Source organism: Bos indicus x Bos taurus, chromosome 6 (assembly GCF_003369695.1).
Source record: "Bos indicus x Bos taurus breed Angus x Brahman F1 hybrid chromosome 6, Bos_hybrid_MaternalHap_v2.0, whole genome shotgun sequence".
Taxonomy (NCBI): Eukaryota; Metazoa; Chordata; class Mammalia; order Artiodactyla; family Bovidae; genus Bos; species Bos indicus x Bos taurus.
Window position 1 is genome coordinate 104,934,842 of NC_040081.1, and position 26,250 is coordinate 104,961,091.

Consider the following 26,250-nt stretch of genomic DNA (forward strand, 5'->3'; position numbering starts at 1 on the left):
ACCTCTTTAGAACTGATTCAAATGTATTCTTTTTAATGGCTGAGTAATACTCCATTGTGTATATGTACCATAGCTTTCTTATCCATTCATCTGCTGATGGACATCTAGGTTGCTTCCATGTCCTGGCTATAATAAACATTGCTTCGATGAACATTGGGGTACATGTGTCTCTTTCCCTTCTGGTTTCCTCAGTGTGTATGCCCAGCAGTGGGATTGCTGGATCGTAAGGCAGTTCTATTTCCAGTTTTTTAAGGAATCTCCACACTGTTCTCCACAGTGGCTGTACTAGTTTGCATTCCCACCAACAGTGTAAGAGGGTTCCCTTTTCTCCACACTCTCTCCAGCATTTATTATTTGTAGACTTTTGGATCACAGCCATTCTGACTGGTGTGAAATGGTACCTCATAGTGGTTTTGATTTGCATTTCTCTGAGTGATATTGAGCATCTTTTCAGGTGTGTGTTAGCCATCTGTATATCTTCTTTGGAGAAATGTCTATTTAGTTCTTTGGCCCATTTTTTGATTGGGTCACTTATTTTTCTGTCAAACCTCAGCATGAATCAGCCATAGGTATTACATATATCCCCTCCCTTTTGAACCTCTCTCCCGTGTCCCTCCCCATCCCACCCCTCTAGGTGGATACAGAGCAGCCCCTGTTTGAGTTTTCCGAGCCATACAGCAAATTCTTGTTGGCTATATGGTAATGTAAGTTTCTGCGTTACTCTGTATGGAAAGAGAAACATATTTCTTAATACATCTATTTATCTTCCTCTTTCATGTTTCCAAAATTAAAGTCACATGGGCAAATGAGAAACCATGGCATGCTTCACCCTAATCCTCTTGTCCTCGGGGTAAGTCACCTAATCAGGTTGAACTTTGGCCTCCAATCCTCCTCACATTTTCCATGGTCAAGGACTTGGCTGTTGGCAGCTTTGAGATCATGCTCTTTAAGTTTCAGAGTTAAAGTATCTGAACTTTATTAGATATGAAGTGAAAGTTTCTCAGTTGTGTCCAACTCTTTGTGACCCCGTGGACTATATAGTCCATGGAATTCTCCAGGCCAGAATACTGGAGTGGGTAGCTGTTCCCTCCTCCAGGGGATTTTCCCAACCAAGGGGTTGAACCCAGGTCTCCCCCATTGCAGGTTGATTCTTTACCAGCTGAGCCACAAGGGAAGTCCCTTTTAGACCTGAAGGGACATTTTAGCCTGATTTTTATGTACATGGTTCATCTGTGCCAAGGGTCTATGCTGATCAGTGAAGTACCATCAGAGTTACCTCCAAATTTTGAATGAGGCTGTCTGCAGTGTTAAGACATCAGTTGTAGAGGCCCCAGGGGTCTCTCCCATCAAGGTGTCTGGCTCAAGGGTTTTCTGAACATTCATCTTGTACAAATAGAGAGAACTATCTTAGTTGTCAATTGCCATGGAGGCTAAGATATTTATTTTCCAGATGCCTGGGTCTACTGAAGCTTGTTCTTTTTTTTAAATATAAGTTTATTTTAATTGGAGGTTAATTACTTTATTGGTTTTGCCATACATCAGCATGAATCCGCCACAGGTATTAAAGCTTGTTCTTTAGGTTCAAACCTGTGGGACTCTTGTCTGTTGGTCTGCTGCTCTGTGGAAAGACTGCAGAAAGTAAAGACAAAGTTAAGCAAAGGGTACCTGAGCAGAACAGAGTCCTGAGGGTTTGAATCCTGCATCCAACACCCCAGATCTGGCCTCCAGTGCAAAGAATGACAGGTAGGTTGGCCTCCAGTCATAGCTTTCAAGATATAACACTATGGCAACTATCTTCAGTGTCCCCAGGGGAAACAGAGAAATGTTGCAGTGTTTTTCCCTTAACTGACTTTGGACAAGCCCTTTGGGGTGACAGTGTACAACAGAGGGGAGGGATCTTCAGGAAAATTTTGAGGATATACGTGGAAAGTGGCTCATCTCATCTCTGAAGAACAAGCTTTTACCAACCAAGGGTGGAACCTTCTCCTTGAGTGCTTCTGCAGTGTAGAGAGTCTTAGAACTCTAGAAGGTTTTACCTGCACGCTCTGCGGCATCTGAAGTCTGCATATTGAGACTTAGTCTCAAAGCAGCCAGCTAGGTCAGGACTTGCTAACCTCATGCATATGAATCTTTCTGGCTGGATGATTCTTCATCATGGGGGTTGCCCTGTGCATTATAGAATGTTGAACAGCATTTTTTGTGACAACTGTCTCCAGACAGTTATGTTTTTCCTTTGGGAGCAAAATATCTCCTGGTTGAGTCAATGAAGTAAGTCCCTCAAGGAACAAGGGAGGGCATCTTGTCCCTCTCCTTCCATGAAACCTTCATATATGGAGTGCTTCATATTGAAGCACTTTTCTCATGAACTCAAAGGTGGGAGAAAACTTCAGAGAAAGGACAGGATGGTTCCAACTCTCTCCCTCCTTGGATGGATTTCCTAGTTGAGTTCCTACAGCTTGGCCTTTGCTTATGTCGTCTTAGTTTGAGGAATACTTTTCACCACTTGAATCTTGCCATCAAACTTTGAAGCTAAACATTGTATATCTTTACTGCTCACCCCCAGGGCAGCTTCTTGCTACTCGGGTCTGAATCTGAATGACCTTTATATATGTGTGTTGGACACTCTGGATTCATATTTAGTTCATCGGGTGGATGCTGAGTGAGAAACTAGAGTCCCATTGATGTCTGCAGTGGCTTCAATCTCTGCAGGTGACCTAAGGGGCTGGGGCTGTATCTGAACTATATGTGCTTTGCTGTGTTCGTTCATTCAGTCATGCTTGACTCTTTGTGACCCTATGGACTGCAGCAGGCCAGGCTTCCCTGTCCATTATCTCCTGGAGCTTGCTCAAACTCATGTCTGTCGAGTCAATGATGCCATCCAATCATCTCATCCTCTGTTGCGCCCCCTCCTCCTCCCTTAAATCTTTCCCAGTGTCAGAGCCAAAATCTTCTAAAGACTTGACAACTCACAGGGGTTAAGTTAGGATTGTTTCTCTAGAAAAACAACCCCCAGGAGATTGCAAGGTGTTGACTTGTGATTGTGGGGGTGACCTATCGAAGCAGAAATCCACCATAGGACAGCCAATTAGGAAATAGTCTGAAAGTCTTGGACTGTAGCCTCAATTCCTGCCTAAAAGTATCTTTTCTTCATCAGGAAAGCCTCTGCTTTGCTCTCAAAGCCTTTCACCTGATAGGATCAGGCCCACCCCCATCACCTAGGATGCTGCTGCTGCTGCTAAGTCACTTCAGTCGTGTCCAACTCTGTGCGACCCCATAGATGGCAGCCCACCAGGCTCCCCCATCCCTGGGATTTCTCCAGGCAAGAACACTGGAGTGGGTTGCCATCTCCTTCTCCAATGCATGAAAGGAAAAGCGAAAGTGAAGTCGTGTCCGACTCTTACAGACCCCATGGATTGCAGCCTACCAGGCTCCTCCGTCCATGGGATTTTCCAGGTGAGAGTACTGGAGTGGGTGTCATTGCCTTCTCCTAAACAATCACTATGTTACATTAAATATCAATGTGCTTGGACACAGTCAGGTATCCTCTGGCCTCACATGAAGTGAAGGGCAGCAATATCCCCAGAGACGAAGCTCCAATAAATGGTCTGAGAAATGGACAATTTATAAGGTTTAAGACAAGTGTATCAGAGGGGAGAAGGGCGAAGGAAGGGAACTATATATGAGGGAACTTCTGAAAACATCATAGAAACTCACAGTTCCATTGTCATAATTGAGAAACACTCCAATCTAACACAGAGGCCTTTTCACAAACTGAACTAAGGGTGGGGAGATGGTTGACAGAATATACTGACTGTTCACCTTTGTAGAAAACAAAAAATGCTTCTTCAGCACCAATACTGATATGGTATCACCTAGGATAGTCTTCCTGTAATTAAAGGCAACTGATTACAGGCTTTAATCACACAAAATACTTTCACTGAGGTATTAGATTAGCATTTGGACTAACTGAACTGTAGCCTGGATAAGTTGACAATAATACCATCATAGGTTCTAAATCTTATTTCTGGAGTAACTGCGTTAAGTGCTGGAAACCAGAAAGCACTTCTGTACGATCTGACTGTCCTATATGTTGTTGAGCCTTGAATCAACATGGGTTTTGAACTGTGTGGGTCCACTGAATTTTTTTCAAAAAAGTGCTACACGGTACGTGTTGACTGCAGATGTGGGACTGTGGATGGTGGTGGATGTGCATGTGGAGTTTTGACTGCATGGGTGGGGCGTGGTTGGTGCTCTTAACAGCCTGGTGTTCAAGGGTCAACTGTATCAATCTCTTAATCACCAGGTAGTTTCATCACCCGGATGTTATTCCCAGAGAATAAATCAAAGCCCACTAGACATCCACACTCAGACCCCACACTGCAGTGCCCAAGAAATGCTGCTTGTCCTGCATACTCCAATGTGAGGTATAGGACAGGGCTTCCAGGCTGGTGTGGTTTCATATGTTCTTCTGGATCATTCCATGGACTGCCACAGCCCACATTGGTTCTATAGGCTTCTGTGGATCTAGAAGTGTGGATGGGACAATGAAGTCAAGGATGACAGATACTTGGTCTTACGTTTTACTCAATGTTTTTATTGCCTGATAACTGATAAAGCCCACTCTTGGGTCTTGGGTTGTGTGGGGTCTGGGTTACAACCAGGCATGTAATTCTAAGCAAGTGACAAAAAAGAATGTTTCCCAGGTCAGAGAGCATGTTCCTGTTCATGTCAGGAATATCCATACATTTACTGCCTGCTTTCCATCTGACTAAAATACTGGTCCAGGACAGGCTTGACTTGCCGGTGAAGCTACTGGTGATGCTGGGACAGCTGGAGACTCTTTAGAGACTTTGGAGACTCTTGCTGTCAACACAGAGTGTCATCTGGATTGAGTGAACACCCTGGATCACCATGAGGCGAGCTCTGTGGCCCTCACTTGGGCCCCAAGGTATCAGAATGAACCAGGCAGGCTCATGTTGATGTTGAATCAAGCAGTCCCTCTTCTAGGCAGATAGCCTCAGACTTGATCCTCACTATTCATAATGGTGAATGCTGGGTGTCATAGACTGTTCCTTAAGCCTCCCTGAGCGTGACTATCGGATACATACATGTCTTCTGTGCTCTGGTCAGGCAGGAGTAGGCCATGGCACTGGTGGAAGAGGTAGATGAGGCACCTGGATTGTCTGGGTATAGATGCCAGCTTGGACAGTTGGTCTTGGATCTGCTGAAGCCTGGCCTGAAAGACAGGTGCATCTTTTTGGTAACGCTGGGAGGCATGATGTAAATGCAGGAGGACCTGGCCAGGCAGAGGGAGGGAGGCTTTTGATAAGGTTGTGGTTCCCTTCACATTGCCTGCCTTAATCCCAGTCAAATATTTGAGAATCGTCATGTGCTTAGCTCTGTTCTAGGTGACTGGTTCCTAGGAGGAAGGATAAGTTTTTCCTTGTATCCCTTGAGCAGGGAGTTCTGCAGGTGGACTAGGTGATCTGTTCAGGTTTGCCATCAACGTGGCCCTTATACTGTATTCTAGGCTTCCCTACAGGTTGAGCTCTCTCCTTTCCCCTTTGGATTGTGCTGCTTTGTGAATGTCGTTTCCTGCTTTCCAGTGGCCACAAGCTGAACATAGTCCAGCTGCCAAGTCTGTTTCTTTTTTCTTCAATAAGCTATACAGAGATAACTGGACAACTACACTTATTTTGTAATTTAAAAAATTACATGATTTAAAGGTTATACTAATTTAGTTATTGCAAACTTTTGGCTATATTCCCCATGTTATACAAGACATCTTGGTAGCCTATATTACACTCAGTAGTTTGTAACTCCCTTGATGGGACCTACTAGTTCTGAGTCTGCTTCTTTCTTCTTCACTAGTTGTATTTTTTTAGATTCCACACGTAAGTGATATCATACAGTATTTGATTTATTTCACTGAGCATAAGGCTCTCCATTTCCATCCATGTTGCTGTAAATGTAAGTATGTTCTTTTCCATGACTGAATAGTATTCAGCTATAAGAATATACCATATATTCTTTGTCTGATGGACACTTAGGTTACTTTCATATCAGGGCAATTGTAGAGCTCTTATGCATATTGAGGTACATGTATCTTTTTCAAATTTTTTTGACTATCTGATCCGACTAAGCTTGTTTTCAGGAGCACCACCCCAAATCAAGGCAGTGTGCCTGCTTTGGTCCATGTCTGGTTTATTTCACTTAGCATAATGCTCTCCAGGTCCATCCATATTGCTGCAAATGGCAGTATTATGTTCTTTTCCATGGCTGAATCAGATCAGATCAGTCGCTCAGTCGTGTCTGACTCTTTGCAACCCCATGAATCGCAGCATGCCAGGCTTCCCTGTCCCTCACCAATTCCCGGAGTTCCCTCAGACTCATGCCCATCGAGTCAGTGATGCCATCCAGCCATCTCATCCTCTGTCGTCCCCTTCTCCTCCTGCCCCCAGTCCCTCCCAGCATCAGTCTTTTCCAATGAGTCAACTCTTCGTATGAGGTGGCCAAAGTACTGGAGTTTCAGCTTTAGCATCATTCCTTCCAAAGAACTCCCAGGGCTGATCTCCTTCAGAATGGACTGGTTGGATCTCCTTGCAGTCCAAGGGACTCTCAAGAGTCTTCTCCAACACCACAGTTCAAAAGCATCAATTCTTTGGCGCTCAGCCTTCTTCACAGTCCAACTCTCACATCCGTACATGACCACAGGAAAAACCATAGCCTTGACTAGATGGACTTTTGTTGGCAAAATAATGTCTCTGCTTTTGAATATGCTATCTAGGTTGGTCATAACTTTTCCTTCCAAGGAGTAAGCATTTTTTAATTTCATACCAGCAAATTTGGAAAACTCGGCAGTGGCTACAGGACTGGAAAAGGTCAGTTTTCATCCCAATCCCAAAGAAAGGCAATGCCAAAGAATGCTCAAACGACCACACAATTGCACTCATCTCACACGCTAGTAAAGTAATGCTCAAAATTCTCAAAGCCAGGCTTCAGCAATATGTGAACCATGAACTTCCTGATGTTCAAGCTGGTTTTAGAAAAGGCAGAGGAACCAGAGATCAAATTGCCAACATCCACTGGATCATAGAAAAAGCAAGAGAGTTCCAGAAAAACATCTATTTCTGCTTTATTGACTATGCCAAAGCCTTTGACTCTGTGGATCACAATAAACTGGAAAATTCAAGAGAAGGGACTACCAGACCATGGCTGAATAGTATTCAGCAATAAGAATATACCATATATTCTTTGATGGACACTTTTACTTCCATATCAGGGCAATGGTAGAGCTCTTGTGAATATTGAAGTGCATGTATATTTTCAAGTGTTTTTGAATATCTGACTAAGCTTGCTTTCAGAAGCCCCCTAAATCAAGGTAGAGTGCCTGCTTTGGTCCTCAGGAGCATGATGGCAGTCCAAGACATTCCAGTTAGTGTCTTCATTTTCCTCTTAGAGTACAGCCTTTGCGGAGGACACAAGGGGAGTGACAGGCCTTGTCTTCCTATCCTCAGCTCTCTGAACCTCATTTGGAATATGGGATATTTTCACGGCTGAGTACAGTGTTAGGCCACCTGCCCCATGCCATCAGATCTAACATACTTATGTCTATGTGTACTATGTATATTGCTACGTTGGCTGCCTCCCACTAATGTGACGAGCTTCCCTCAGTAGGGCTGGGTACCTCACACCTTCGCCTTTATTCTTAAATGCAGCAGCAGCTCATAAGGACTGATATTAGAGGAGATAGAAGAAGGGCTGATAAGATGAGAGAAACTGAAGGCTGGAGGGCATCAGACAGTAAGCACTTACTTTTCACTGTAGATGCTGCAGGGGCCTGAGCTGCTCCATTGTGGAGGGTCAAGGACTTGACAAGACCTCAGGCTGCTACTGAGGACTATTTGTTAGGTGCATGGGGTGTAGACTCTAGTGTCTGCTGTAGCGCAGTTCAACACCCTCCTTTGATGGCAAACTGGTGGATGAGCAGGGGTGCCAACAGTTGAATGAAGAGGAGGAAGACAAACACAGATCTGATGATGACCTGGTTAGCTCATCTGGGTATAAAATACCTTTTGAACCTTATGCACAAGGGAAACTTTTTAGCCTGAGTTTGTCCGCCTCAAGTAATGGTCTTGTAACTTTGATGCATGTTGACTGAGGAAGCATTGCTTGGGTACTTTTAGTTGTGGAAACCACCCTGCCTACAGAATCTATAGCACAATAGTCAATGTGGAGGCTGCAAAGATGTCACCCACTGTTGAAATGTCAGGGCTCAGTGTTCATCTTGAGGTTACCTTGCATGAAGGAAAAGAAAAGTTGGCTAACTGCCGTTGAAACGAAGGTGTTAATTTCATAGTTTCCCCAGTCTACAGGAGCTTAGAGTTTAAATTTATACCTGTGAGGCTCTTGTCTGTGCTGCTAATTTGAAGGAGGAATGATGGAAGTGAACACAAAACTTAGCACAGAAAAGGAATCTGGGCAGGACTGCAGAGCTTGCTGTCTTGGGGTCTTGGTCCTGAATCCAACGTGTCTGACTTGACCTTCGGTGGAAAGAGTCATGGGTAGGTTAGTCTCCCAGTCATAGCTTTCTAGAAGAAACCAGATGGTCTCTGTACTGTCAATGTCACCACAGGGAAATGAGGAAAAGCCAACTTATGTCCAATGTCAGTGCACACACTGTTGAAGTAGTATGTAGTGGAAAAGGGTCTTTGGGGGAACTTAGAGACAGGTGGAAGATGCCTTATTTCTCTGTTCTAGGAAAGGAGTTCCAACCATTTGGGTTGGATTTATTTTTGTGTGCTTCTCCAGGTCATGAATATTTTCAAAATCCTAAAGGCTTTACCCTTGTTCCTGAATGGACACCAAAGGCTGCAGATGGGTCAGATTCCCTCTTGCAGAGGCACTACCTGGTTATCCCTTCTCAAGCTCAGTACTGATGACATTTTAGGCTGAATAATTCTTTGTGGGTAGGCCGTGCTGTGTACATTATAGGATTTTGAGCAGCATTCCTGGCCTCTTAAAGCCACTAGCTTCCTTCCACAAATCACAGCTGACAATCTCTCCCTCCATTGCAATGTCACTGATAGAGTAGACTCTGGTCCAAGTCAAGAGCAGTCTTTCCTCTCTCAAAGTTAGGATGCTAAAGCCCCTCTGTCACCTCTTGGCCCTTCTGATCTTGCAGGATAGGTTTCCTGTAGGGCAATTTCTTGTGCTGCCTAAGGCTGGCTAGCCCACCCAAGCTCTCAGGCACAGAATCTGCAGGGGGGTCTGCCTTGATACTCAGAGGGACTTGAAATTGAAGCTGGAAGGTTGTGCTCTCCACTAAAGGAGCTATCCTACTTGAACTAAGTCTGTCGTGCACTGTCCCCTCCCTGCCATCTTTCCTTCTGCTACTCTGGGAGAGTTGATCAGGAAAGAAGCCAGCACAGGATTGAAATACCTCTCAAAAGAGCTCACCAAGGGGTTCAAGCACTTACTGACCTCAGGGCTGCAGTCCAGTCATTTGCCAGTTGATGGAGACAGTCTAATCTTAGCTTCTGTTGCTGAAGCAAGCTTGGCATTTTCTTGTCTGAGTAATCCACTGCCCTACAGGAGCTTTGAGAACCTTGAATAGACTTGGACAATGGGATTGGGCCCAGGGTTGTCTTTTCCAATTGGAATGACATCTGTAGACCTTGAAAGTCAGATGTCCAGATGTTTAATAGGTGAACTCCTCTGCTTGAAGTCCTGTCACTTGGGACTCCATGGAGTGGGCATCTCCAAGCACCTATGTGCATGACAATTGGTTTACACTTCAAATCACTTTTTTTTTTTTTTTAAAGAATCTTTATCCTTGGCTGTATAAAGTAAAAAGTTTAGCTTCTATTTTTTTGCACCTCTATTTTATCATATACTTACATTGTATACAGTAGTGGTAGATTCTCTAAATATGTTATATGAAGAGTAGAACATGTCTTTGGTATCATTTCATTGCATGCTAAGTCACTTCGGTTGTGTCCAACTCTGCAACTCTATGGATTGTAGCCTGCTAGACTCCTCTGTCCATGGGATTCCCCAGGTAAGAATACTGGAGTGGGTTGCCATGCCCTCCTCCAGGGGATCTTCCCAACCCAGGGATCAAACTAGTTTCTCTTATTTCTCCTGCATTGACAGGTGGGTTCTTTACCATTAGTGCAGTGTAATTGAATGAAAAAAATTAGTTCGGGAACAAAATTACCCCTGGTTGAGAATCACTGAGGTGTAGGTCTTTCCTAGGAAGACTACTAGGTGTCCTGTGGTGACTCTTCCACTGGTTGGATGATGGATAGAGGGTTGAATACAGATAAATTGAAGTTTCCTTGATTCTGGAAAGTATAGGGAGACTTTGGATTGCCTTGGTTAGAGGTAGGATTTCCCTAAGAACAAGGGTTCTATGTCCTCGGACAATTTCCCTAAACTTAGCTCATAAGGCTTCTGATTATTCTCTCAATCCCCTCCCAGTTACGGAAATCCCTTTTCAACTCTTGTACCAACGACTCATAGCTCAAAGTCATCGCAACCCCAAGTTGTGTATATCAACATGAGTTCTTAGTATGTCAGTTATTCACACTTAAGTATCTGAATCTGACCTTTGTGTTTTCATGTGAAATGCTATGCAGGTACAGTTAGCTTGGCTGGGCAGATGCTGAATGAGAAACATGTCTCTTGCTGATGCCACGTGAGATACATCCCTGAAGGTGGCATGAATGACCATCCCTAACCATAATCACCTCAGTGCTGATAGTCATCCTTGGGTGACTACTGACCAATCAAGAAATTGATAGACTTAAATTCTCAATCCCTGGTTGATGTCTTAGAAAAGCAGTTAATTGAACAGACACTTGTGATTTCCAACACTGCCACTGTTTCTGCAGCCGTTCAGCTCAAACCTCCAGGTATTGACCAGTACTCTGTTTGAATATTCAATGTCTTAAATACTTCACTTGGCATTTTACAGAACTGAAGCTTTAGGTATTTTGTGTCTTATGTCACTAATTCTTTAAAGCAGGCAAAAGCTGTCCTAGTGTCTTGGTTGGTTGATGGCATATACCCTTACCAAGTACTACATAAGTACCAAGTAAGGCTTGAAATTTTGGTTTGGTGGACAATTATTTCATTTGAAGGTTTACGAATTGAGCCACTTGGATCTGAGAATCCACGGCTCTGGTAGCTTTCTCTTTAGATTTCTGGGTGAGAGTCTGAGAAAGCTATTCAACTGGAATATCAAATTTAGAGTCTCAGAATCTACATTAAGCATTGTTGTTTAACTTAGATACTTAAGGTATCTTTTAATCCTGCCATAATGGTAGAGTTAAATAGGCAGAACTTAAAGACCTGACAGATAAAACTGCTAGAGTTTTGAAAAATTTTCACAGTGGCCACAATCCCAGGCACTTCTGTCAGGCTCATGCATTGTTGAAAAATACACCACTCAACACATTTAAGGAATAGTTGATGCGGAGACTGTTAACCAATATTTGAACATCTGCTTGTTCCCTTCTGCCTACTCTAGAAAAATCATCAGGATATTTCCAGTCAATGGCTTCCATTCCTTCTTTAGACATAAACTCTCCCATAAAAACATATTTCAGTTGATGTAAACCTGAGAAGATAAGCTGGTATGTTTTAATGAGATCAGACTGTGTTGGACACTCAATGGAATCCTCTTAACACTGGTAAAGTCCTTTGCTGTACATGTAACTCTGCTTCAGTCTGAGGCGTATATGGTGGTTTTGGTGCCATCCCCACTGAGCCTAGTTTTAAAAGGGGCTGAGGAAGGCAGTAGGGCTAGCCCTCTGGGTGGGGGATCAATCTTGGGTTCAAAAGGAAGTACAGAGAGATGTACAACAAGGAGAGTCTTGTGTAGACAAGTGAGAAGAATGTGAAGGAGTGGAGGGGGAGAGCTCTCAGAAGCCTTAGAGAATTTTTCCAAATTTGAAAATCCGTTAAGATAACTGAGTTTTGCTGAGGGAAGCAATAGTGGATTCACCATTCACCAGTGGTGGTGGTTCAGTCACTAAGTTGTGTCTGACTCTGTGACTCCATGGCTTCCCTGTCCTTCACTATCTCCCGGAGTTTGGTCAAAGTCACGTCCATTGAGTGAGTGATGCCATCCAACCATCTCATCTTCTGCTGCCCCTTTTTCCTCCTGCTCCCAATTTTTCCCAGCATCAGGGTCTTTTTCCAATGAGTTAGCTCTTCACAGCAGGTGGGCAAAGTATTGGAGCTTCAGCATCAGTCCTTCCAGTGAATATTCAGGGTTGATTTCCTTTAGGATAGACTGGTCTGATCTCCTTGCTGTCCAAGGGACTCTCAAGCATCTGTTTGGGAGCTTCAAAATAGCAATGGAAATGTCTCATGTTCTTGTCTTCCATAATTTTTCCTAATTGAGCATACAAATACACAGGAATAGCAAATGAGCTGCAAGTGGGCCAACAGCTTCAAGTTGTCATGGGTGATATTAGTTCAATGCAACAAATTGAGGAGGGCCTGTGAGTCTTAAACATAAGATGAGCCAGAGTCCTGGACAGCAGCTGCCCATCAGCAGTGCCCTTAGAATCCAAACTCCCTGTAGATGAGTATTCACCAAGATGGATTCCCATTCCTGATGAAGTTGACCACGTATCCAGATAAAGGCTTAGAACCATGACCAAAGTGGGAGGCTTGGGCCAAGAGGACTTAAACCCGCATGACTCAAAGCCACAAAGCAGATGATGGAGTACAGGGGACTGTTGTAGGTACCTTATTTGTGTCTGGGGCAGCATTGGAGGTATAGAGGTAAGTCATTTAAACTCCTGCTTCTGACACCACAAAATCTAACCATCAGGACAAGGTACTCATCAAGTGTGCCTTGATTAGCAGGATGCCTAAGAACTACAGTTTGGGGGAGACACATACCATATGATCTCACTTGTATGCAGAATCTCAAGCATAAAGAAACAGAACAGATGGGTGTCTTGTTGCCAGTTGGGGGCAGGAGTAAGAGTTGATAAAAGGTCCGAAGAAAGTCAGGGTACAACTTGCAGTTCTAAGATTTGAGGCTGTTAATATTCAGCCTGACAACTACTAAGACTTATTTCCTACTTGAAAGTTGCTGAGAATAGACCATAGTCCTCAACACAAGAAAAATCTAGTGATTATATATAGCGACTAGATGGATCATAGTGATCATTTCACAACACGTACTAAATCATACTGCCTATCTGAAACTAGTATAACATGTGCATTGGTAATACCACACTACACAGGAAGTAAAAACAGGAGAAAGGTGAAACCTTGACCCCAGGGGGGTTGCTTTTCAAGGATGAGGTGACCCACAGTACAAGAATTTCCTATGGACAATAGGGGAATCTACTTACCAGGATGAGGGTTTTCTCTTGAAGTCAGATATGGTCACCTCCACCTTTTTCAGGTCTTCTGGCTGACCCTTGCACCCAGAGTGGTCTTTGTTCTACTTTGGAATGTCTATCACTGTCTTGTCTTACCCAAAGGTAAAAGCAAGTTCACAACCAAAAGCTACTTGGTATGAATACAATGGGCACACTGTTGTACTTACTCTGGAATGTGAAACCAGTCCTTCCTGGAAAAACTAGTCGTTGAGGAGGAACCACAACTCCGAGTGGTAGTGCTGAGTGACAAGCTTCTCTTATAGACAGCTTCTGTGCCAGACAGCAAGCAGTGCCCAGCCTCGGGGGACTACAACAGGAGCTGTTTGCTCTTGTCCTCACGTCTGGGGGATGAGGGGAGCAACCCTGCACATGTGTGCTCCTCTGAGACCCATGTATGTTGAATGGCCAGTTTCCACTGAGGATTTCCAAACACAGATTTGCTTGGTTGGGTTGGCTCTGTTATTTCCTGTCATCTCTTCAGCCTGCTCTGTGGTGGTGAGCAGTCCAATTCCATGAAGCAGTCAGACATTGAGCCAGCAGGAAATGGTGGTCCCACACCACGAGAGGAGCTGCTTCCAAAAGGACTGTTTAGCTACGAGTCTTCTCTAGAAATGACCTTCCATCTTGTTCACTGCAATGCCACGTTGCCATAAGTCTGGACAGGAAAATATACCATCTTTTTCCCCTTCAGTTGCATACGGATCAGGTGATGGTAGTCTACTTGAGTGAACTGAAATCCCATCCCGTCTTGAATATTAACCCAGTTGTAGATGCTTGACAACTTTAAGTGCCAATGTGTTTAAGTGGTTCCATCTTACTAAAGGGACCCTACCTCCCCGACCACCACTTGTTCCTCCATTGAGAGGAGAAAAACATGCCTCCTTTCCTGTAGGAGTGGTCAGTAGAGCCCATCAAACCTGCTTGAGCTCATGCTTATTCCTCTCAGTTTCCCTGGCATTCCTTGCTCTGAAGGAATAAACCAAGAGATTGAACAGCCTTCAATTCAAGGGCCAAGTTATCCCATGCTGGGAGTGTGAAAAGAAGCCATCGTAGGGAAAATGTGAGGTCTTGAATTCTGTCCTGTCTTGTGCCATGACTGGTCCGGCCAAGGATAGGGATAAGGGACTGCCACCTCAGTTATGTTTTTATCTGGAAATGTATTCATTTATGAAGGAGTTTCATTGCATAATTCTTGCTTGAAAGTCTTAGTGTTTTGGATCTGTGGGTCTAATGCCCCCTTGTATCTATGGTCTGAGATATAGGGCATTAGTCTTATGGGAGCTCCCTCGTAATTGAAGCACTGCTCCTCACTTGCTGTTTTCAAGGCTTTGTCTTTAAACAGTTGTACTATGAATCCAATTTTGAAGTGGATTGAACTTCTTGATTGTGTGAACTTCTCAGGGTGTGACAAATGTTTTTTCAACTTGGGAAGTTTAGAGCCATTTCTTCAAATATCCTCTCCTTGGATTACCCTTATGTATAAGCTATTAATGGTATGTTTAATAGGTGCCTGAAGCTGTGTTAATTTCTTACTTTCCCAGACTATAACCTCATTCAGCCTGTCTTCAAGTTTTCTGATCATTCTTTCACCAGCTTATACCTGCCAGTGAGTCCCTCAAGTGAATTGGTGGTTGTACTTTTCAATTCTAGAATTTGTATATGGCTCATTAAAAATTATTTCTATGTTGTCTACTTGATGAGATGGCCTCGTATTTATTCTTTTCACGTGATTCTTTTTTTTTTTTTAACCTCTTAGAAAGTATTTAAAATAGCTCATTTAATGACCCAGAGAGATGGTACGGGGAGGGAGGAGGGTTCAGGATGGGGAACATGTGTATACCTGTGGCAGATTCATGTTGATATATGGCAAAACAATACAATATTGTAAAGTTAAAAAATAAAAGGAAGAAAAGATTTTTTAAAAAGTACAAATCTGGATTTCCTCGGGACAGTGCCTACTGACCGAACTTTCCACTTGTGTATGGAAATGCTTTTTTGTATGCCTCAAATTTGTTGACTTGGATGTTCCAAATGATGGGCAGGTCTGGAGATGATGGGCATCTCTGGAGAGCATATTCCCTTACCACCAGGACTGGTTTGTTTTCCCGGGAATTTTCTCAGCTTTTCTGACTAATGATGCAAGGTCTTAATTCTGTACGTCCAGCCATTGAACTGCTATCTTAATCACCTAACGATGAGACTGCTATGTCCTTAAATGCTTTGGATCAACAAGTTATACAGTTGTGGATGAGGGGCTGTATATGTGGGGCATACCTTTAATTCTTGGCAGTTGTAACTCTTAGTTTTTACTCTTCACTGTGAGAGCTTTCAGGTCAGCAAGGAATAGAATGAAGGTTTCCTTGGATCTTTTTTTAGTGTGTGCACAGCCGTACACCTGTGTGTGGCCTTCTAAAGTCCCAGAAATATGCTGGACCTTTTTTCAAAGATCCCCTGTGAACAGCTCCTTTCACTCCAAGTTTTCCCTATCATCCTCTTGTGTATTAATATAGGGATAACATTACCAGGTGGATCAAACAATTTTTTTAATAAGCACTTTGGGAACAGTACTGTTTTCAGTGATCCAGCTCTAAGTAAGGTCAACTAACACCAATTCCAGAATAGGGCTTTTACCAGGGAGTGCTCAATAGCTCAAATTGCCCTGATTTCAGGGGAAAGGGATTTTTATGAAGATCCAAACTCAATTTGCCTCTACAATGGCTGAGAAGCCGACATTCTTCTGCAGCTACTATGGTTGTGAGGTTGATTTTTAAAATCCACTCTGGAACTGGGAGAAGATTGGAATAAGGCTACTTAGAATGCCAAAAGGCTCACTGTTCTTAGTAATGATTGACTATGTGTTTTTCCTGGAATAAACACTCTGGATTGTTGCAAGCCTCTAGTTAACTTCTGGAGTACTGGCAAAATGAACTGACAACTTTGTCGCTGTGCTCATAGCTTTCATGTAAGAACTTGAGAGATTCTTACTCTGCCTTTCTGAAGGTGCTTATTCCACTCTGCTGGTATTATTGGAGAAAATCCTCGCAGAACTATTTTTCTTTGACTTCTGATCCCAGATCCTGAGTGTACAGGGTGTGATGCTTGTCTTGAGACCCTACTGGATAGAACCTAATTGATGTTTGTTCTTGTCTACCTGATACCCTTATTCCTCTCCCTCTATGGGCTCGCTCTTATCCTAGAATTCTCAGCATGGTCAAGGTAATGTTTCTTGCCATACAGCCTCTCTGGGAGAGGTTGGCTCTCCAACCTATGCCAGGCAATTATCACTGAAACATGATGTGTGGGGAATATTGACCGTTACCTCAAGGCCCTGTCTTGGGTTCTGAAACACTTGGCTCTGCTCTGAGGAGGCAGTGATATTTCACACGGCAGCATCAAACATTCACACTCAGGAAGCAAAGGACTGAATGTAGAACGTTTTTGTTATTAGGTCTCCTCCGTAAATTTTTTTAAATGGATGCTTTTGGCAGAAATAGGGTTGTTCCAGACAGGCTAGGAACAGTGCCTCATGTTGGCGACATCACCATCTCTGAGATGGCAGGAGACCAATCCAAGACTCATGGAGCAGGTGGTAAACTGTTCCTGTCACCATAGTATTATGTTGCTGGACTTAATTAAGTTCACTGAGGTCCCTATGAACCAGAAATGCTTCCACTGAGAAAGTGAGTAGTGGGTATAGTAGATTTTCTTGGTTCCATGATCACTGTGCTTCTGGGGTGCTCTATTCCCCCAGAGGGAGGCAGATCAATTCAGCTTGCAGTTTTCATCACAAGGGGTTAAGGTTGCTCTTCAGCAAGGGACAAGATGTCTGAGGTTGATAATGACTCTTCACTTGCATTTCGAATTTCATTCTTCCCTCAAATTCAGAACAGCAAACTGAGCCACATTCAATCTTGAACTGTCTCATTGAAGACTTACCTAAAGGATCACAAGGGTGGGGCATGCAAGTGAAACCCTGTTTCTGTCCCACCTTGCCTGCCACCACCACCTGCTTGTTCCCTTGAGAATAATGTGCTTCCTCTCTTACAGGAGTGGTCAGCAGAGCCAGTCCAGGCTGCTTGAGCTCATGTTTATTCCTCTCAGCTTTTATGATCCTTTTCTGTGAAGGAATAAGCTAGATATGAATTGATGGGAGCATCAATTCAAGGGCCAAGTTTTCCCATGCTGGGTCTCCTGTCCTGTACCACATCTAGCTTGGTCAAAGATGGGAAAGTGGGCTGGATGTTTAAAGACAAAACTTTGGAAGTATCAAGAGCAAAGCAGCCCATCACATACAAAGGAGCCTCAATAAGATTGATAGCTGATAATCTCAGAGACACCAGACACTGGAAGGCATTACAACCACATTGAAAATTGTGGACTTTTAAGAATTACTTACCTAACCAATACATTCTTTAAAAACAAAACACTTCTAGATAAACAAAAACTGAGATGAACTGAAACAATAATCCCCTCTCAGCCCCTATCAATGGAACTCCTGTCAGGGTTGGCTGAAATGGGAAATGCGCTGTACACCCAAGGCTGAGCAGCCTTTTGAGACTTTGGTGAAAATCCATGGACTGAAAAATGAGTTGAATTAGGAGCTTGCCAGGCCTGTTGCTGTCTTCCAGGTTGTGCCGAAAAACAAATAGGCACAGAGAATGCAGCATGGAACATGCCTATCCTCTGCCACCCCCTGACTCCAGAAGAAAGTCAAATCTCCTAGGTTCTCCTTTTAGAGAAAGTGGGATGGGCTCGGTACCTGTGGAGTAAGGCTACGATGATTCCATAGTCCCATGATTCAAGTCCCAACATCTTGTGATTCTGGCTTTTCTCCTCCAGAGATTAAGTATTCCTTCTACTTCTACTTCCCAGTTGCACCTGACAAGTGTTTTACAACTCTGATAATTAACATTTTCATTGGATTCTAAAGACCGTTTTACTCATCTCGTTTGTTTAAAATGTGCTGTAAGATGCATATACATTGTTTAAAGATCTAGGATTACATCTGCCTTGACCATGAGATCGTAAAATTCATATTAGGAAGAAATCTACAACGCAACCCTTCACTGGGATAAAATGGCTGCTCAAGTGTTAGGTTTCTACACTGCATGACTATGATGTCAAGTTATTGTATTTCTAGTGGCTTAGACCACACTTTTTTAGTACTTAGGGAGAAATACAATCTGAAAGATTTGTTTCCATTTAGTGTTTGAAGAATATACTTTTCTAAGTTCTAGAACAGTTAATTTTTCATTTGATTTTTGAGCATTTTATACTTTTTTTTTTTAATAGGAAGAGTAATTGTTTCTGCTGCTTCCTTCACCTCTTGGGGCTCCCACACCCTACAGTAAGCCTGCCTCTGACTGTGCTCCTTCCCCACTGAAAACACTCCTGGTTGAATCGGTGTTAAGAGCAACATGTCCTTAAACCCCTCCTCTTGCTTACATTCCTTGGCAGAAACTAATATAGGAGTGTGTCCCAGTCTTCACAGACCAGGACCTGGGGACTGGAGTCGACGAGAAGAGGGACGTAGGGGACCCAAGTCTCGAGTGAAACAAGGGTACTTTATTTGCGGAAATGCTTGTTTATATATCTTCAATAAAATGATTACTCAGCCATTAAAGAATGAAATTTCACCAGTTGCAACAAAATGGATTGTCCTTTAAGTACAAGGTCACTGGAGAGAGTCACTGAAGGGAATCCAAGCAGGTGTCCTTTTCCATGATCTCAGTCCTGAGAACTGTGTGCAGCTCTGCTCATTCCTGTTTCCCAGGAACTGATAAGGAACAGAGAGTCCTTGAGAAACAGCGCACAAAAGAAGAAAACGTTGGATCCCTTAAAGTTGAACGTCCCCTAACAGTGGTTGGATTGGACACTGTCTGGATCTAAAAGTACTGCTTCCAAGGATACTTTGCTTGGACTTTTGCCCACAGAATTGTGTACGTGGGTGGGTGGGGGCAGTGGGTTGTGACCCTCACCATCCGAGCCCCTGCTGGCCAAGCCTAGATCCTTTTATCCTCATGTGCCTGACAGTCCTGTTGAGTCTCAAAGTTCTTTCTCTTGCCAGACTACTTGAGCATCTGGGTGAGGCTTTTTCCATCTTCTGCCTTCCCAGGAGGAGTCTTCTGTATCCATAGAGCTCAGGCAAGACCCAGTGGATGTTGATTACATGTGCAATATTTACCACGGGCCTGGATCATCAGAGTCAACTCCCACGCTTCTGGCTCTCAGACTCAGGGTGTTTGGTTTTCTTCCCTTTGTGGTGAAGGGCTGAAGTCAGGAACCCATTGATTTGCGTCTGCATTCTCTCCCCATGGGAGGCTGATGTCAGGCGGAGCTGCGACCCAGGTTGCCTGGAGGACTTGACACAGGAGTGTCCTCATTGAACCCCAGCTCTGACATTCCTTAGTGTGGAAATTTGGAGGGAATACTGAGTAAAAGCCTAGATAGAAATTCATCTTGTAATTCTGCCTCTAAGTTAGATATGCTTGCAGTGTTTTCCGTCAGGTTTTCCACACAATTCCTGGGAAAAGCATTTCTAAGAATGGCTCTAATCAGACATTTTCATCAGGCTGTCGATGCATTATTGAACACGTCTGTCAATGATTAAGACTGAGAATTTGGGGAGATCATTAGCCAACATCTGCTTACCCCTTTGTGCCTATTCTAGAAAAATCACCAGTAGGATCTTTCCAGTCAACATCTTCCATCCCTCCTCTAATGCATCTGCTTGTGTGTATGAGGTTCTGTCTTATGATAGAAATCTGAGTAGCCAAGCTATTACTTTAATGAAGAGGTCAAATTATCTGGCAAACTCAGTGGAATCCTTTCATGTTGGGAAAGTCCTTAGCTGTGCATGTAATTCTGCCTTAGTCCAAGAGAATACCACCTGTCTGTGCTGAGCCTGGATTTAAAAGGGGCTCTCATTACAGGAAGGCAGTATGGCCAGCCTTCTGTGGGGGGTGAGTGAGCTAGTAGGAGGTACAGAGGGGGGGGGGTGACAAAGAGGACCTGGTGGTGGATGTTGAGAGGAACAGGAAGGGAGTAGAGGAGATCAGGATGGAGCACTCTCAGAAGCCCTGGAGGATTTTTCCAATTTGGAAATCCTTTAAGACAACTGAGTTTCTCTGAGGGAAGCAATAGTGGATTCACTATGATGCTTGGAGACCTCAAAATACCAGTTGAAATATGCTTTGCATTCTTACATTGTTCTATATATTTTCTTCAATCAAGCATGCAAATAGACTCAGGAATCACAAATGAGCTGCAAGTGGGCCAATAGTTTCATGTTGTCATGGGTGATTTTAGTCCAAAGCAACAAATTAAGAGGAGGGTCTATAAGTTTTAAACATAAAACGAACCATAGTTCTGGACAGCAGCTGCCCATCAGGAGTTCTGTAGAAACCAAGCTCTCCAAACCCACCACCAAGGTGAAGGCTTCCCTTTCCAGATAAAGCCAGCAAGAGCAGACACCCAAATAAAGGCTTAGAACCATGACCAATGTGGGAGGCTTACCCATGTTGAGTGGACTTACTCCCGAGAACCTACTACTACTACTATAATGCAATTCAACTAATACTGTCTTGTAAGGAGATGATGATAAAGGGCCCTCTTGGACACCATACTTGTATCTGCAGCAGTGCTGGAGATAGAGGTAAGCCACTCTGGCTGCTTATGATACCACTTTGTGTCTAAGAATAATCAATGTCAAGGCTACACATAAGATAGCTTTATTTGGGTCTAGGAATTACAATTGGGGAGACACAGATTCAGGTAAAACTGAGTATTCAAGGGGAAAGGAAAGTGTTGGGTCCTACAAGATGATTAATTTGTTGTGCAAAAAGTTATGACTGACCCAGAAAGTGAATATTTATCCTTAAAGGATAAGCTGCCTGCCTTTTTATTTTTTCCCCCCTGCATTCTCATGTCTCTAATTATAACTGCTTGAGTCTGCTTTCTGGAACACTGGGAAGCCCTAGGGGAGACTACAGCCTTTTATCAACAAACAGGAGATAGGAAGGGACTTCTGTACCAAGGAAGGTTCCAACAACATCCTGTTTCATGGGATTTGATGATATGAAATGTTGTCCAGCCCTGGTTGATATATGTATTCATTGTAGCATTATTAAAATAGCCAAGATATGAAAGTATCCAAAGTGTTCATTGGCAGATGATGAATAAAGATATAATAAACACATGCTTGCACATTCACACACAGGAAAACTATTGCAAGCATGAGAAATGGAATCTTGCCATTTGCAGCCAAGTAAATGGAACTTGAGAGCATTATGCTCTGAAGTCAGACAAATACAGTATGATGTCACTCACGTGGAATCTATAACTTAACTCATATATACAACAGATGGGTGTTTTGCCAGAGGTAGGGAGTAAAGTAGTGGCAAAATGGCTGAAGAAAATCCCAAAGTATAAACTTCCAGTTATACAAGAAGAATGTGGTGTACAGCATGGTAATTCTACCAATGCTATATTGTGTACTTGAGAGTTGCTAAGAGGAGGAACCCTGAAGTTCTCTTCACAAGAGAAAATCCTGCATGTATAGTGAACTGTACGTCTGACGTTAATATAGGCTAGCTCTACCACAATATTTAAGAAGGAAGAAGTGGAGGGAAAAAGAAGAAAGCCCTAACCTTGTGGGTGGGGGGTTGCTTTTCATAGGGGTGACCATGATCCATACAGGAATCTTTTGGGGAGAATTGACATTTCTCAGGAGAGTTCTCTCTCGAAATCAGATTTGATCACCACCACTGTTCTCAGTCTTCTGGCTGGCCCTTGGAGGGTGGCCTCGTTATTGCGTCCCAGGATGGTCTTGGTTCTACTTTGGATGGTGTTTCACTGTGTTGTGTCCAAAGGTAAAAGCTAAGTTCACACATGTTGTGTGGTGTTAACACTGTGGGCGGCACTTCACTGTTCACTGTGGAACATGAAACCTCCTCTTGAGGAGAGACCACAGCCTGCTGCCACCACCTGCTCTTCTCTTGAGAGGAGAATAACGTGCCTCCTCTTGCCACAGGAGTGGTCAGCAGAGCCAGTCCAGCCTGCCTGAGCTCATGTTGATTCCTCTCAGCTTTTCTGACGTCTTTCTGTGAAGGAACAAACTAGAGATGAATCGATGGGAGCATCAATTTCAGGGCCAAATTTTCCCATGCTGGGTCTCCTGTCCTGTACCACATTTAGTCTGGTCAAAGATGGGAAAGTGGGCTGTGAGGGGATTGTTGTCTTGATTTATCTCAGTTTCTGTTTATCTAGAAGTGTTTTGTTTCTGAAGGATGTATTGATTAAGTAAATCTTAAAAAGTCTTCACTTCATTTTCAATATGTGGTGGTAATACCTCCTGGTCTCTGAGAAATCAACTGTCAGTCTTATTGTGGCTCCTTTGCTTGAGGTGGGCTGCTTTGCCCTTAATCTTCCAAGGTCTGGTCTTCAAACGTCTGGACTAGGATACGTCTAGCTGTGGGTCTAGACATACTATGGAGAGCTTAGCAAAGCCAGCATGTTCTCATGCGGTGTTTCAAACTTTAAACACGAAAAATCACTAGCTGCATTCTTAACTCGGCCAAGGCCACTGTCATGACTTCAGGTACCTCTGGAAGATGCAGAGAGCTCTCCCAGGCCAGGAACAGGTTAACTCTATCCCTGTGTAAATTTAACCTCCCTTTCTCAGTCAACAAAACTGTGCTGCTGGTGATGACAGAGCGGGAATTAGTTTCTGCCTGAGACCCATAGGGGATACCCCAGTGTGGATCATGGGGCCTATGTAGGGTCACACTGGAGATACCTCACATTGCTTTCTCCAGGATGTCAAGGTCTTTTTCAGCAGGACTCTCCTCCACCACCTGTTCATGCTACCTTCTGAATGCCTTCTCCAGCACCTCCAAGAGGTTTGAACCATGTTTGCCTGGGAAAAACTTGGATTTTAGGCCCTACGAAGGGCCAGTGTTAGTGTCTGATCCAAGGAGCTCCAGAACCTTGGGCAGTGTTGCAACTCCAGTCCTGAGCAGATAAAGTTCTATTGAGATGATCACAGTAGTCTAGGTACAACTGGTAGACTCACTGTAACTGGGGCTAAGGAGAGGTTTGCCCAGTAGGCAGGACAGGTTATGCCTGCCACCAGAAAAGTACCTCATCTTTGGGATGAGTCTGGCCAAGATGGACTCAATGGGGATGGATGATCAGCAGATTTTCACTGCCCACAAATATCCTAATATTAAGGTGATTTCATTTCTCTGTTCACGGGCAGATGACGCTGTGTGCATTGTTTCTTAAAGGAAAAATTGGGTAACATGCTCTAGATAATTTAAGGGAAAAGGGAGATCAGAAATTATGGAATGTCTGTGCAAACTAGTGAAATGTCCAATATTCTCTGTATGAATATTCTAGATACATTGTAAACTAGTGTACACTAAAGTGAAGGCAAAGCACAAAGGCACTTCAACTTCTGTGTAAGTTAAGGCCAAAGGATGTCTTTCTAGGATAGCTTTGGGTTATCCAAGTGTTGTTGTTGTTCTAACTATATTGACATGCTCATGTCACATTATTTCTACATTTTTACAGCATGGGGAAAGAATATTTTGGCAAAGGTAAAGGTGTCTAGGAGTGCCATGGTAGATCTTTTGTGTCTGGAAGGACTTGTTTATCAGATCTTCAAGGGTTACCATATGATTCTTGGCCCCTTGTTGAGGTTCTAGGAAATGTGACAATAGGGTATTGCACAGGGTATTCATTAGGGAGTGTCCTTGAGATCCACCCTCAGTCCCTGGATAAGGGACCAGACTGAGTAGAGAAAGAACTTGAGCTGCAAGGTCAAGCTGGTCTGACAGTCACAGCTGACCCTGTAGCAAAACTCTGGAGTTGAAATGGGCCATCAGTCATCACATGTTGGACCAAATCAGGGCTTTATATGCTTACCTTGATTAGTTACTGGGTATCGGTTCTTTCCAGAAGGGCATGACCTAGGGTGAGAAAGCAACCACTGCAGCAGCTGTCCCTGTCAGCTGAAATACTCCCAGAAGCTAGGACAAGTTTTTCCTTGAAAAGGGGTCTGCTGGTTACCTTTATCTAACACAGTCCATTCTTCAGGCCCAATCCAAGACACTTTATGTTCACTTAAAAAATAATCCCTCTGATAATCAGAAGGACCCCACCCCCTTCCTGAGTGAGGCCAATCTTGGGAAAGGCAGAGCTAGAAGGATAAACTAAGGCCTCTGTTGCTCTTGTGGGTGGCAGTGTTGTCACCAGTAATCACTATCTCCCAATGGTGGCGCCACAATTTACCTTCACCACCATCCCACTGATTCCCATCCTCCTCAGCAAGCTTGATCTGGTTGACTTACCTGGTGGCTTAGTTTCTCATCCCTGGGAGGTCTGAGCCCCTGGTCGTCATGTCCTCTCAGCCTGAGGTCACTTTTAGCTCTTGTTTATCACAGTTAGGAAAGGAGTACCATCAAAGGCCCAACGGGGGTCACCTGTGTGACAAATACATTCCTGCTACCCAGCTGTGGCTCAGAAACACTACATTCCCTGATTGTTGCCAAAATCTTGGTGCTCTGCACCAATGCCAAACAGAAATACAGAGGCAGAGTTAAGAGAAGGAAAGAGTGGTTTTATTACTTTGCCAGGCAAAGGGGAGGCACAGTAGGCTAGTCCCTCAAGAACTGTGTCCACCCCCACCCCACCCCTGGTAAGTGGTGGTGGTGGTCAGTCACTCAGTCATGTCTGACTCTTTGCAACCCTATGTACTGCAGCACTCCAGGCCTCCTTGTCCATCACCATCTCCCAGAGCTTGCTCAAACTCATGTCCATTGACTCGGGTGATGCCATCCAACCATCTCATCCTCTGTCATCCCCTTCTCCTCTTGCCTTCTATCTTTCCCAGCATCAGAGCCTTTTCTAATGAGTCAGCTCTATATATCACGTGGCCAAAGTATTGGAGCTTCAGCATCAGTCCTTCCAATGAATATTGAGGATTGGTTTCCTTTAGGATTGACTGGTTTGATCTCCTTGCAGTATAAGAGACTCTCAAGAGTCTTCTCCAACACCATAGTTCAAAAGCATCAATTCTTTGGCGCTCAGCTTTCTTCACAGTCCAAGTCTCACATCCATACATGACTACTGGGAAAACCATAGCTTTGACTAGACAGACCTTTGTTGGCAAAGTAATGTCTCTGCTTTTTAATATGCTGTCTAGGTTGGTCATAGCTTTCCTTCCAAGGAGCAAGCGTCTTTTAATTTCATGGCTGTAGTCACCACCTGGTGAGTAAGGACAGGTTATATAGTCAGGTAGGGATATGTCATAAGGATCAAGGCAGTAACAGTCTTCATTCCCCCTTTACAAAATTTCAAAAGGATGGGTTTGCTGACAAGGTTAGGCTATGTGTGTAGGATCTTAAGTAGTCTATCTCCTAATATTAATGAGCCTCTCAAGCCCTTTAATCTTGGTGGTTTCATTGCTGCTTCTCCTTTGATTAGCAATGGTTCTGCCCTTTGGAGTTAAGAGAAACTCATGGAGGCTGGAATCTTGCCTATGAGGAATGGGGGACAAAAAGGCCTCTGTCCAGGAGCCCCACAGGGCCCTGCTTGGCATCATGCTGATCAGTCAAATACCTGTGACAAGTTGTTGACTCTTCTTGCCTGCCTGTCCCAGGAAATGAGGAACAGAAGATGTCTGCTGGGAGAATTCTCTTTTTGGGCTCTGCAAGTTTAGAGCTCCTGGTCCCTAAAGTTGCAGGGATTGAAAGCATACAGTCCTCAAATGGGTCGTGAATATGATAGTAAGTGGGGATCTTCTTGCATTTGCCCATTGGTTCTAGGTGTTCTTATGAGT